General features: G+C 57.7%; 1 long non-coding RNA gene across 7 annotated transcripts; it reads right to left on the bottom strand.

The window, feature by feature from the left end:
• Positions 1-3,820: 3,820 nt before the first annotated feature.
• LOC135311390 (uncharacterized) lies at positions 3,821-11,256 on the bottom strand. 7 transcript variants are annotated; one of them, XR_010371042.1, is made up of 6 exons: positions 10,252-11,256; positions 9,152-9,261; positions 8,624-8,713; positions 7,521-7,624; positions 7,050-7,399; positions 4,163-4,468 (listed from the first exon to the last, which is right to left on the bottom strand). It is a non-coding gene; the product is annotated as an uncharacterized LOC135311390 (long non-coding RNA). The 7 variants fall into 7 exon arrangements; XR_010371038.1 differs by lacking the exon at positions 10,252-11,256 and adding an exon at positions 3,821-3,849 and having other exon boundaries at positions 4,169-4,468; positions 8,624-10,209; XR_010371041.1 differs by having other exon boundaries at positions 8,624-9,521.
• Positions 11,257-12,590: the final 1,334 nt, after the last annotated feature.

Genomic DNA, 12,590 nt, shown 5'->3' with positions numbered 1-12,590 from the left:
ATAGGGGCAGGAAGCTGGACCGAGCGCGATGGAGACAGACAAGACAAGCGACAAGAACAGGGCAGAAAGGGAAGAATGAAGCCACGGGGACAGGGAGCCGAGACAGCCAACAACGGAGGGAAGGGGCCGGGGAGGGAACACCACAAAACAAACCATGGGGCTACATGGTACAGCGCATGAGAAGGCAGAGAATTAAGAATTAGGGACAGGGAGCCAGAGAAACAACAACAAAAAAAAACACCCAAAACAAAGGGAGATGGGGAGCAAAAGGAATCGCAATGCGTACAGAAAGGAGAGAGAAACAATTCTAAAACAGGGTCATGGGGAAGCCAGAGACAGCAAGATGGAGAAAGGACAAAAGCTACAGGCTACAGGGCAGAGAGGGAAGAATTAATGAATAGACACAGAGAGCTGGGCAGAAAGAGATGGAGAAAGGCTGAAGATCACACGGCCAACAGGGAAGAGAGAAGAGAGGGAGGAATTTTCAAAACAGGGGCAAGAAGCCAGAGAGAGGGAGAGAGGCGCAACAATAAAATGGGGACAGGCCACAGGGCGGCGAGGAGGGAACCGATGAATAAGAACAGGAGACCAAAGAGAACACAATGTAGAATGGAAAAAAGGAACAGCGGCCTACAGGGAAGGAGGAATTAAAGATCAGGCACTGGGAGGCAGACAGAGACACATGAAGAAACAAGTAGGAAAAAAAAAAAAAAAACCACACAACGGCAATGGGCTACAAAGACAGACAGAGAGGGAAGAAATAAAACATAGCAGCAAGGAGCTGGACAGAGAGAGATGAGGACAAACAAACAGCACGGGTCTACGTGACAGAGAACGTGGAATTAGAACACAGAGAGGGGGAGCCGGACAGAGAGAGAGGCCGAGAGAAAAATCTAGACGGGCTACGGCGGGCAGAGGCAGGAATTAAAACCTAGGGACAGGGAGCTGGACAGAGGGAGACGGAGATCACAGGGAACAGCGGCGGGTGCAGGAAGAACAGGAATTCAAGAATAGGGAAAGGGAGCTGGACAGAGAAGAACTCAGGCAGGCAAGTAACAGTAGCAGGGTACAGAGCAGAGCAGACGAACTAAAAAGCGCGGCGGGAGCGTTGAGGCAGACAGAGAGAGATTAAGAAAAAAGTCACGGGCTACGTGGCAAAGCAGGAGGAACTCAGAAACGGGGATGGCAACCAAGGGAGAGTGAGCTGGTGAAGGATAACGGGTATTCAAAGTGAGGGACGGGGAGCTGGGAAAAGCGAGGCAGAGAAAAACAGAATCACAGAGAGAATCACACAAAGCCAAAGAAGAAGAAACTGAACAACAGGAACAGGTGTAACCAAAGCGATGAAATCAACCAACCAGAGACGGTGTTCCATTACGGGAACACGGAGCGTACGAATCAGCGCATCTGTCGATCTGCATTTTAGTCCCTAGGCGATCGTTAATGTCAGCAGAACAACAGACAACGTGCTTCTGTCAGAAAAGGATGACAAAACGCGGTTTCGTGTAGCGCACTGAGAAAACTAGCCAAGACTGCCAAGATTAAGAGCCAAGAAGGTAAAAGGTAATTCCGGCAGGAGGAAGATCGTGACCACCGACTCACGGACCACCACCGACCCAAGTAACACCACCTACTCAGAAGAGGACAACCGAGCCTGCGCAGTGATTTACATAAGGAACGAGCAAGTTTGTACCAATCAGTAGACAGGACAATAATGAGTACGTCTGACTACGTAAAATTTTGAGCTATAAATTGTAGGGGAAAGGTGTGTGAGGTACGCACGTTAGGAGGAGCGATCCCCCGTGCATCCGGCGCCGTGAATAAAGAACGCCTGCTCTTTAATACTAAATTGGTGTTACAGAGTTGTTTCCAATTTTACCATGTTTTTCGGTAACACACGGAGTCAGACCAAGAGGGCCAGAGAAAGACAAAATACCGACAGGCTACAGGACAGAGCAGGAGGAATACAAAAAAACGGAGCCAGAGCCAGGCAGAGAGAGGCGGAGAAAGAACAAGTAGCCACAGGCTACAGGACAGAGAGAGGGAGGCCTGAAAAGACGGGGAGGCAGGGAGCCACTCAGAGCGAGATGGAGAAAGAAGGGGCGGGGGGGCGCCAAAAAAAAAAAAAAAATAATTTTGCAGCAGGTAAGGAAAGAGAGGGGGCCGGGGGGGAGAGACAGGGAGGGCCCAGGATGCACAAGAGAGGCAACGGGGCCCCAGTGGCCCAGGACTCACCGCGACTCTCGCTCTCAGCGCTGCTGGCACAATTTAGCCGTTCAGATGCTTCTTTCCCCTCCTCTCCGCCCTGCCTCTTCTGCAGCTCCAGACTCTAGGCCGTTCTCCACCTAAAGAGGATACACGGGTGTCTTACCGCTCTTACGAGATGAGGCTTCCTAGGCACGTAGCCTAGCTCGCTCGTGCACTACACGCCCGTACCCAACTCCCGGTTACGCGTACAGACCCTGCGGTGCACGTTGGTGGCCTGGCCCGCTGCGGGCTACGAAGGGGGATCCTCCCTCCCTCACCTGCAGGGACAGGCTCTCTCTTGCCTGCGGCAGGAAGGCAGCTGGCAGCCAGAGCGCCTTCAGTTTCTTCTGCTTTACCTTTCGTTGGCGTCTCCAGCTTCAGCCGAGGCAGCTCCTGTCCACAGCCGGGAAGGGCTCTGTGTGTCCCTTTTCGCCCCCGCGCTGCGAGGATGGCAACGCCGGGCAGAGAGAAGCCACGCAAGCCTGAGACGGCTGCAGTCAACGGCATCCCCGGGGGAAGGACAGACAACCACGTCCTCAGCACGGTCTCTGGGAGAGGGAAAGAAGAAACAGCGACCGTCATTACCGTCGATCGACCCTGGCCAAAGCCCCTCCTTCCACAGGGGCTTCAAAAGACACCGCTCTGCTCCCTAAGGGCACCCACATCGAGGAAGAATCCAGCACATCTGGGGGCCGGCTCGCTGCCTTCAGGACAGGGCTGGGGGAGCCTGGGGCTACGCAGCACGCTTCAGGGGAGGTGCCAGGGGCAGCTGCACGGGGCTCGGGGGGCTCGGGGAGGCTCAGGGGCGCTCTGGGGAGGCGCCCAGCATCTGCACCCGAGGGCGGGGGTGTCCTCCTCCTCCCCCCCTCCCCTTCCACCAGCTCTGGGGTGAGTCCCTGGGGCTGCCCCGGCCCCCCTCACCTCCAGCAGACCGGGACCCCGCCGCGGCGGGCAGCAGACGCCCGCACCCGCCGAAGGGGCTGGCTCGGCTCCCCGGCGGTCCCGGCCCCCTCCCAGCCCGCGGCGGCGGCGCTGCGGTACCGCCCCTCGGCCGCCGGGGGGGCAGCGGCCTTTCCCGACCGGGCGGCAGCAGCGAGCGCGGCGGCAGCGCCCCCCGGCCCCGGCCCCCCCCACCCCCCCCCCGGCCCCCCGCTGCAGCGACCGACCCCGGACCCTCCCGCCGCACCGCCCGAGTCCGGACGCTCCCGCCGCAGCGACCGACCCCAGCCCCCGGCTGCACCGCCCGACCACGGACCCTCCCGCCGCCCCCCCCCCCTCGGCCCCCCCCCGCCCCTCGGCTCCCCCGCCGCACCGCCCGGCCCCGGCCCCCCCCCGCCCCTCGGCTCCCCCGCCGCACCGCCCGGCCCCGGCCCCCCCCCGCCCCTCGGCTCCCCCGCCGCACCGCCCGGCCCCAGCCCCCCGCCCCCGGCCCCCCGCCCCTCGGCTCCCCCCCGCCCCTCGGCTCCCCCGGCCCCCCGCCCCTCGGCTCCCCCGCCGCACCGCCCGCCCCCGGCCCCCCGCCCCTCGGCCCCCCCCCGCCCCTCGGCTCCCCCGCCGCACCGCCCGGCCCCGGCCCCCCGCCCCTCGGCTCCCCCGCCGCCCCTCCGCCCGCCCCCGGCCCCCCGCCCCTCGGCTCCCCCCCGCCCCCGGCCCCCCGCCCCTCGGCTCCCCCGCCCCCCGGCCCCCCGCCCCTCGGCTCCCCCGCCGCACCGCCCGCCCCCGGCCCCCCGCCCCTCGGCTCCCCCCCGCCCCTCGGCTCCCCCCCGCCCCTCGGCTCCCCCCCGCCCCCGGCCCCCCGCCCCTCGGCTCCCCCCCGCCCCTCGGCTCCCCCCCGCCCCTCGGCTCCCCCCCGCCCCTCGGCTCCCACCCGCCCCCGGCCCCCCGCCCCTCGGCTCCCCCGCCCCCCGGCCCCCCGCCGCACCGCCGAAGCCCGGCCGCCGAGCGGCAGCACCGCCCCAGCTGTTCCTTCCCGAGCAACCCCCGGCACCTCAGCCCCGGTTACACCATCCCGGGCCGGCAGCTGCTTACGGGGGGGTGCGGGGCTTGTGTTTCTCTGCCCTTTCTCCCTCGCGGCCCTCCAGCAGCGCGGTGGTTGTTTCTGTCCGTGCCCCCCATCCCCTAGGGCGGCGAGGCAGCACAGGGAAGCTGTGGAACAGGGTTGGGGGTTCCCCCCCCCGCAGTAAGGCCCCGGGGTTGCTGCGTCAGGGTGAGTCAGCAGATGCTGGAAAGAGATTTAAAAAAAAATAAAATAAGGTAACGCAGCTGACCTCCTGCAGTCAGGCGAGAAGAGACTGCGAGCTGCTCTTTGTGTGAGAGGGGCACCTACGCGCCCAGGCAGGGCAGATGCCATCGGCAAACGGGTGATACGCTGGTGATCCTTGGGCTTTGTTGTGGTGTTTGCACTTCTCCTCACCTCTGTGCTATGACTCCGCTCTCCTAACCCTGCGCCCAACACAAGGCTTCCTGGGCAGGGCTTGCCGCTGGATCAGAGACCCCGCACAATGTGACCTACCACCCTGCCCTCCAGCCCGCAAAGCAATCAGCCGCGAAAGCGGGAAAGCAAAGAGGCACGTCGGTATGTCAGATGTTCTCAGCAGACAGCCGCAGAGCCCTGGAGGTCCCATCCTAGCTCTGTGGGGCAGCGTGGGGCTGCACCCCTTGGCACTCCTGCCAGCGAGCATCGCAGTCGCGCTTTGCTGCCTGCAACGCGCGCTACTCGGGCAGCCGGATAGGCTGTTCTGCCACTGGGTCGAGGGAACAGCTCAGTTCTTTTGCCTGCATAATTTGCCTCCTTAAAACAACCACTTCAACACTCAGTTTCTTTGCATCAGACCCCTCTAAATATCTCCTGGCCTGCAAGCCCTTTTCAGCTAGGAACACAGCTGAAACAGTGCTGGTGGAAAACCAAGCTGTCACCTTGCTTTGATGGCAAAAGGCTTTTGTAGCTTGAACCCCCGATTGTTTTGGCATCAAGACTGCAAGAAATATGCCTCTATTTGAAGTAGCAAGACACCTGCCAAACAGCTGCGCACAGTGACACGTGGCTGCCTGCGACCAGCGCCTTTCTCCACCAAAACCAGAGCACAGTTCCCTTGTGAAGGGCCATTGACAGTGCAGAAAGTGCCTCGGCTCCCCAGGGAGCAGCCTCTTACGCTGACCGGAGCCTGCAGCGGCCCGTTGCTGCCCCAGCTCCTCGCCCTGAGGAACCGGCTGCCCGTAGCAGCGGCAGAACCGCTGCTGCCCAAAGGGGAAAGGAATGATGTGGTGTAAAGCCCTGCAGGCTGCCTGCATCCCCTGCAGAGCTGAGGACCTCAGCAGCCTATACGCTACCAGGGCCAAGCTAACAGCCTGAGGAGTCACGGGAGAAGCAGTTTCAGTAACCACCATGCTTTCCAGCCTGGCTGGACAGGGTAAGAGTCAAGAAAAAGGGGTCTGCCGGGTGCCTTGAGGGGCAGAATTGCTGTAGATCGTGCTCTTTGTCTTTGGCAGGGTTCCTTCCCAGAGGATGGGAGGCCGGTATGTTTGCACAGCCTGAGTACCGCTGATTACGGAGCAAAAGGCACTATACAGTAGCAATGAAGAGCAAGGATGGCCTATCAGGATGGTAGGAATAACACTGAGCGCCTAAAGCATTGGCCAGGCTGGGCTTGCAACTGGCCTTCTGTCACGGTTTAACCCCAGCCAGCAACTAAGCACCGCGCAACTGCTTACTTCCCCCCACCCCAGTGGGATGGGGGAGAGAATCAGAAGGGTAAGAGTGGGAAAACTCATGGGTTGAAACAAAAACAGGTCAATGACCACCAATAAGGAAAAGAGGAAGACAAAAAAAAAAAAAAAAAGAGGCAGAAAAATAAAACCCAAGAAGGACAAGTGCTACAAATGAAACCAGTCGCTCACCCCCAACCGATGCCCAGCCAGTCTTTGAGCAGCACGCACACCCCCCTGCAACCTCCTCCTTGGTTTTATTACTGAACATGACATCATATGGTCTGAATATCCCTTTGGTCAGCCGGGGCCAGCTGCCCCGGCTGCGTCCCCCGTCCCCCCCCCAGCTTTCTGTGCCCCCCCAGCCCACTCGCTGGCAGGGCGGCGCGGGGAGCCCCCGGTGCTGTGCCAGCGCTGCTCAGTGGTAACAGATCCCTGGGTGTTCCAGCACAAATCCAAAACAGAGGAGGAGGGAGTGGGGTGCGGGAAAATGGGGGTGGGGGGAGGCACTGCAGGCAGCGCCCTGGGGGCGTCCAGAAGCAGAGGGGCTATGGGGGGGTGGTACTGAATATGGGGGGGTGGAGCAGGGGTGGAGAGGGGGGCTTGAGATAGGAGGGCAGGGCATGTGGGAGGCACGTCCCAGGGAAAAAAAAAAAACTCACGTGGGAAAAACCTTGCACAGGAGGATGTTTTGGTGGAAAGTATTTGGGAGGGTGGGGAGATACCCAGAGGGGGGCAGAGGGGGAGGAGACGGACACACAGGCAGGGGGACAGAGGCGGACAGGGGTATGTGTGGGTGGAGAGGCGCATGGGGAGAACATGCATGAGGGTGACCTACAGTAAGGGGTCCACCTGGGATAACCCGCAGGAGATGGCCTACTCCAGATAACCCCCAGCACCCCCAGCGATGCCCCTCAAATTGCCACCGTTTCACCCCAAATTGTCCCCAGATCAGGGGTTTGGGGTTTTTTTTGTTTGGGTTGTTTTGGTGGGTGGGTTGGTTTTTTTTTTGGTGGTTTGGTTTTCTTTTCCATTATATAAAAATCAGGTTTTTTAGCTCTCGAAACCATTGAAATAACGATAAGAACCAGTAATACCTGTATGTTAAAGGGTAAAATGGAACTGATGCCTCCTTTGTCAAGTGCCGACCGACCTTAAGGTACCCCGCTCACCATCTGCCTTTGGTGTCCAGTTCCCTGCTGTGCGTCTGTAGCAGCAAAATAAAAACAAAGTCAAGCTTCTGGACATGGTTCAGGAGGCAAGGTGGTGCTGGCTTGACAGCTGGACTTGGTGATCTTAAAGGTCTTTTCCAGCCATAATGGTTCCACGATTCAACCAGATGCTGACAAACAGCAACCATCCCCATTCGGACTTCTTCGCTCCACGAACCCTGTCGACGCGTGCTTTGCGCTCCGATCTGCCGCGCTGAGTCAGCTACATCAGCGGGCTCAGGAAAAAGCAGAAACAGTAATGCCCTTAATTACACACCCATCCTTCTTTCCCCCCACCCCAAGAGCCACATCCTGGACTCGCTCTTTCCCCCAGCAGGCTAACGTGGCTCTGCTCACCTCCTGTGCGGCAGCTCCGGGCTCAGCGGCTGCATCTGGTGCCTGCTGGCATGGTCAGTCCTTCGCCAACGTCTCAGGAACCGTAACTTTCAACGCTGGGCCCGCTTCATGAAAACGCGGAGAGGCACACAGAGGTCATATCCTGCTTTCCAAATGAGAGACCCCACCATGCAAAAGAGACTAACAAATCCCTCTGACTTACTCAGGCAACACAGAGACCCCAAAAGCCAAGCGAGCAAGCTCAACCCCCCTGTCAGAGCCCACAACGCCATCCACTCACCCTTGCTGTCGTGCCTCGCTTGGACTGTCATGCTTAGCCTAGCCCTATTTCCTTTAACTGCAAGAATAAGTCAAGCCCCCCACCGACACACAAAAATTAAAGTTACTGCCAGACGGTTCAAATACAGGCAGAGACTGATAGAGCTCAAAAACGGACGCTGGCAAATGCGTTACGGGTAGCAAGCGACCGTGGCTGGTGTCACGACAGACTCTTCCTTCATGGGTGCCCAACCCCTGAATGACTCCGTGAACTACAGCACGGAGAAACGGTTGGCAGGGAGCAAGCTCACACGAGGGTGCCAGCATAAACAGGATGTGAGACTGGGCTGCCAGAAGCCGGCCGCACGCAGAATGCTACCCTTAGCCAACACGGCGCTGGAAAGTCTTAAGTCAAAACTGCACAGCAGTTACAGGAGACGAGTGCAGACAGGTGCTGAATAGGTCTTGATGGTCACAAAACCTCGCGGAGGCGGACACCACAGAACCTCCTGGCGACCCCTCAGACCCAAATGCTTGAGGAGAGATGCTTCTTGCCAAAATAAGCGCTCAGTGAAGGAAAGCCAAAGGTGATGTGGACCGAGCTATTAAAATCTCAGTACAGAATTATTCCCATTATTCCAGAAGGCAGGAAGGTTCTGCCAGGTCAGTCCAACCTGAGCACTGGGTTCCAATGCCTGTCCAGTGGTGTCTGTGATCTCTCTCACGGCCTCCCATGTAATAGACGGCTCCCCTGTCCAGGGCCATGTTTTGCGTGTCCCAGCCTCTCCCCGCCCCTGTGATTAAAATCAAACACAACAAATAAGGACTATACTTCATCTCCTCACCTCCAAAACAAGCTTCCTTCCTCTGCTGACAGTTGACACGGATATCCTCATGCCATTCCTCAAAAGCAGGCTGGCCCTCGGGTGCCCGTACTGCCAAAGGAAGAGAAAATTATTATGCTCTTATAACGAGCTCCATCATCCTCTGCTTCATCAAGAAATCAAAAGAAAGCTGCCACCCCAATCTCCACATAACAAGAGTTTGTGCAGGAGATGACCGAGCCCATCCCCATAAATAGAAAAGTCTGCTACGGCCCTGCTTTGCCTTTTGGGAACAGTACCTGCCCTTGGGTGCCCCAAACCCCTTCGTGAGTCGCTAGGAAAACCAGATACAACTAGTTCAAAACACCTGCCAAATAAGATATGCCCTACAAAAACAGGTATACCCCACCTTATCCCCAAAGCAGCCAGAGCGCTGGCTTTTTCCCCACACGGAACTTGCATCTTCGACAAATACACTGAACAAAACCGAACCCTTACCCTCTGACACAATCAGAAAGGGATTCGTGCACCCACATAATATCTACTCACACTATCGACCCGCGTACCACCCATCCTCGGGGTCAGCCCTGCAAAGAGGGGGGGAAGCCCATCGCTACCTCCCCGGATGCCCCAGCGCTCCACTCCCGGCTCTGCCCCTCCTGTCGTGGGAAAACACCGGTGGGGATATCGGGGCGGGGAGGAGGAAAGAGCCGCAGGGACCTGGATGTCAAAAGAAGACCTGACTTTACCCGCAGGAATAAACAAAAGAAACACTGAAAGAAAAAAATCTATTTTAGAATATTTTAGTGTCCCTAATGCTTCCCAAGGTGAGACTCGCCTGATGTTCAGCCCTGCATAATGCGGAGGCCCGGGCAGGTTACGCCACGTCTCTCGTGACTTTGTCACAACCTCACGTCAGCTGCCGAGAGACCGAGACCGAACAGACCTCGCCGACACCCAGACCCGAGGGCAAAACCCCTCTGGGAAAGGCTGAGGAACCCCCTCCCTTTCCCAACCATCCCCCGGTACCAAGACTTCAAAAACCCCTCCTCTCCTCCTGAACTGTCAGGGAAGGAACCTCACTCCTTCCCGACAGCTCCCGCCCTGTATTTGCACCCCTAAAGCCCCTCTGTCAGCCGCTCCTCGGGAGCTGCCCTTCCCACCTCTGCCCCGCGCTCTGCGAGCACCTCCCACCTTCCGGCTTCCCGCAGACTCCGTGCTCTCTACAGGCCCACAAAATAACGGAAGCCCCGATGCTTATAATCTACGAGGGACCTGCCGCAAGCTGCAAAGGTTCTCGGGACAACGTGGTACTCTGCGGGCGATCGGGAAAGGCGACGAGCAGTTCCGTACCCCGACACACACTATGCGTTACGTCCCTGCTGCTTTCTGAAGGAAGGCTAGAGCTCCACATACAGACGCGTACAACACGCTCACCCTAACCCCTGCCAGACCTTCCCATCAGTCCTACTAAGAAATAATGTCAACAACTTGCAGAGTATACAGCAAAACTGGTTAAAAAAACCCCAAGATCCCGTCTTCATTAAAGTCACGAATTCCAGGAAAACTAAAATTTTTTTAAAAATCAAATACACCACGTACTATTAAACAATCCCGCCCCCCCGAATACCCAACACAAAACTACTGACCTGAGAAGAAGGAAAAGAAAAGGCGAGGCGCTGCACGCAGGCGTGCGTCACAGCGTACGTGCTGCTGAACCTTACACCCGGTCTGCGAAGCCCTTGCCTCAGACAGCCCCGCTTCTCTTAACGTCAACACCCCACAAACAGCGGCCACCGGCCGAAGGGACGGCACCAGCGACCCCCAGCAGCTGAGCGAGCCCCCTGAGCGGGGGCCGGTACGCGCCGGGTCCTGCCCACCCCGCGCCCCCGCAGAGCACCCGGGCGCTGGAGGAGCCGCGGCGCGGAGCGCTGGCGCCTGCCCGGAGCTCACGCGGCGACCCTTCCTGGGACGGACAGCGCCGGCTCTCTCACTGCACCTACGTCGATTGCATCAGCAGCGTGACCCGGTAGGGGATCAAACCTCATTTTTCTGCGGCGTAGATAGAAAAAGATAGATGCCGTACCAAGCTATGTAGGAGAGCAGCTCATTAAATGCAATAACGCTGTTTTTACCAAAAGTTACGTGCTATACTTGCTTATGAAAAGAATGCTGGGGGGGGTCACGCTGCATTTCTGGCAGGACCACCCATGCAACCTACCTCCTACCAGAGCTGCGTTCCGGACAGGACCGAACGACAAAGCAGACTTAGATGCCACAAGAATCCCCTCTCAAAAATATCTCTGGTTGCAAAGTAAATTATGTACTGTAAGCGACCAATGACTCTAAGCCTCCGAGACTCCTCGATGATCTCTCTGACTCACTCCCTTAACAGAACTAGCTGAGTCCCAAAGGACAGAAAACACTAAAAAAAAAAACAAACAACCCCATAGAAATACAAGAAATGCATTGGAAACCGCATGAAGCCACCTAGTTAGCATTTAAGTAGCTCGAACAAAAGTAAACTGCTGAACGCAACAAAAACAAAAACACGGTGGGAAACAGTTTGATAAAAATAGATGAAGGTTCTCACCTTCTCTGAAAAACTGCAGAGGAGGTGTGAGCTGACAGCAGGCATCGCCGGGTACCAGATGCCAAACAGAACCGTACCATAAGACGCAGAAAACAGAAAGTGCTCTGGAGCACAAAGGCGGCGTTGGGAATGGCTCAGGCGGAGCCAGAGGTGTAGTCACAGGGATGAGAGGGATCCCGAGGAGGACAGAAAGACCGACGAGGACTCGAGGACACAATGATGAGCTCCAGAGTGGACCCGAGCAGAGCGCAGATGCCGCCAGGAGGCAGGGACCAAATGGAGGCACGGACCAGGTGGAGGCACGCTAGATGGAAGAGAGGACAAAAACACTGGCTGGAATCGTGGAGGTGGACTCGGGAGAGTTCTGAGGGAGCGAGAAGGGCCCAAAGCGCACCAGGGAGCTAAACGCTTGCTAAGGGCAACCTCTAAAGCCTCAGGGGTCATCAAGACGTGAGTAGAGGGGTCCCGATGTCAAAAAAAAAAACCAGGAATAAAACTCCTTAACACGGGGCGTGTTAAAGAGCAGGCGTGACCGCGTTCGGCGCCGGGTGCGCGGGGGCTCTCTCCGCCTAGCACGCACACCTCGGAATCCCGGGTTGGAAGGGCCCTCGGGGATCTCCTAGTCCAACCTTTCGAGGGAGAGCCCAGTCGAGACAAGGTGGAACCAGCACCCTGTCCAGCCGATTCTTAAGTGTCCAACGTGGCCGAGCCAACCACGTCCCCGGGGAGGTTGTTCCAGCGGTGACTGTTCTCACGGTGAAAAACCTAATACGTAATCACTGACCTGACTGAACATGCTCTTCTTCCATTCTTCTGTACCTTCTCCGTTTAAAGCCGCAGCGTGGTTTTAAGTCACGGCATGTACTCAAAAGGGGGGGCAGGGGTAGTCCTTTCATCCCCCAGTTCAGTCAGTGGTCGCAATCGCCCCCTGCCAGAGTTATTTTTCCCCCAGTTACTGCGACGCTCGCCGTTTTCGTTGCTTCATGGTTGTGGCGTCCCTCTGTCTTCCTTGTGGGAGGATGTTTCATTCTGTTACCGGTCCTTGAAGTTTCTCAGCTCCTGAACCTAGAACCCCTTTCGCAAGTCGGCTCATGGAGTCATTCGTCCTTCCCAGGATGCGGGTGGTTAATAGTGGCACAGGCTGCACGTTTAGCGCTGTGGGTATTTACGACGGTGAGGGGGCCAGAGACGCAAGAGAAAGCTTGGAGACCCAAATGGGAAATTGGAGGGAGGCAGCAGTGTCTGAGCAGAGTACGGGTGTCCCGAGGGGGGCAGGGGACTGAATGGGGGCCTCCGGGATGATGTAGAACGAGGTAAGAGTGCTCTGGGGCACAAAGAAAGCCTGAGAAGAGGTTATGAGGAAAGAAACAGATCAAAGGAGGCTGGAGGGCCCGA

The sequence above is a fragment of the Phalacrocorax carbo genome, unplaced genomic scaffold (genome assembly GCF_963921805.1).
Source record: "Phalacrocorax carbo unplaced genomic scaffold, bPhaCar2.1 SCAFFOLD_38, whole genome shotgun sequence".
NCBI classification, from domain to species: domain Eukaryota; kingdom Metazoa; phylum Chordata; class Aves; order Suliformes; family Phalacrocoracidae; genus Phalacrocorax; species Phalacrocorax carbo.
Note: the sequence above shows the minus strand (reverse complement) of the source record. Positions and strands in the feature narration are given on the sequence as shown.